Consider the following 703-nt stretch of genomic DNA (forward strand, 5'->3'; position numbering starts at 1 on the left):
ATCGCACCACTCATCAAGTCACAGCAGCAGCCACAAACGAAAGGCCCCATCCTCACAGACATCCTCCCATGGATCCTCCGGACACACAAGCAAACATGGAAGTTACTGGAAGAAGAACTCCGAGGGATATTACTACCACAAGCATTCGGACGGTACAGTCACATGGTACGATGATGTCAAGGACCACCATCGACATTGAGAGGTCCCAAGCAAGTACGGTCTCTGGGACATCGACCATGAAGGAGGGGAAACCTGTTACAACCTGCCACAAACCTGCCACGCCATGACAATGTTGCAAGCACGTGACCTCGGATGGTTATATAATCACGGCAAGCCACTAGGTCAGAAGTGACCATAGGACAATTGACTACGGGGTAATGGCACCAAGACATATGGCACCGGACCTATGGGTAGAAGGACACTAGACGACTAGATGGTAATAGTATCTAGGATAGTTGTAAGGAACCTTTAGTAAGCATAGCAGTAGTTATTTTACGTATGCAGAAGTAAGTGAAGCGAGGGTGAAGTGTAGTAGTATTCTTAGTATGTTTATAGCTGTAGGACTTCTACCACTGTAGCTGCAGGGCTCCTACCACTGTAGTTACAGGGCTCCTACCACTGTAGCTATAAGGCTCTTACCACTGTAGCTGCAGGGCTCCTACCACTGTAGCTATAAGGCTCCTACCACTGTAGCTGCAGGGCT

Source organism: Phaeoacremonium minimum (genome assembly GCF_000392275.1).
Source record: "Phaeoacremonium minimum UCRPA7 unplaced genomic scaffold PA7_03_scaffold_370, whole genome shotgun sequence".
Classification (NCBI taxonomy): Eukaryota; Fungi; Ascomycota; class Sordariomycetes; order Togniniales; family Togniniaceae; genus Phaeoacremonium; species Phaeoacremonium minimum.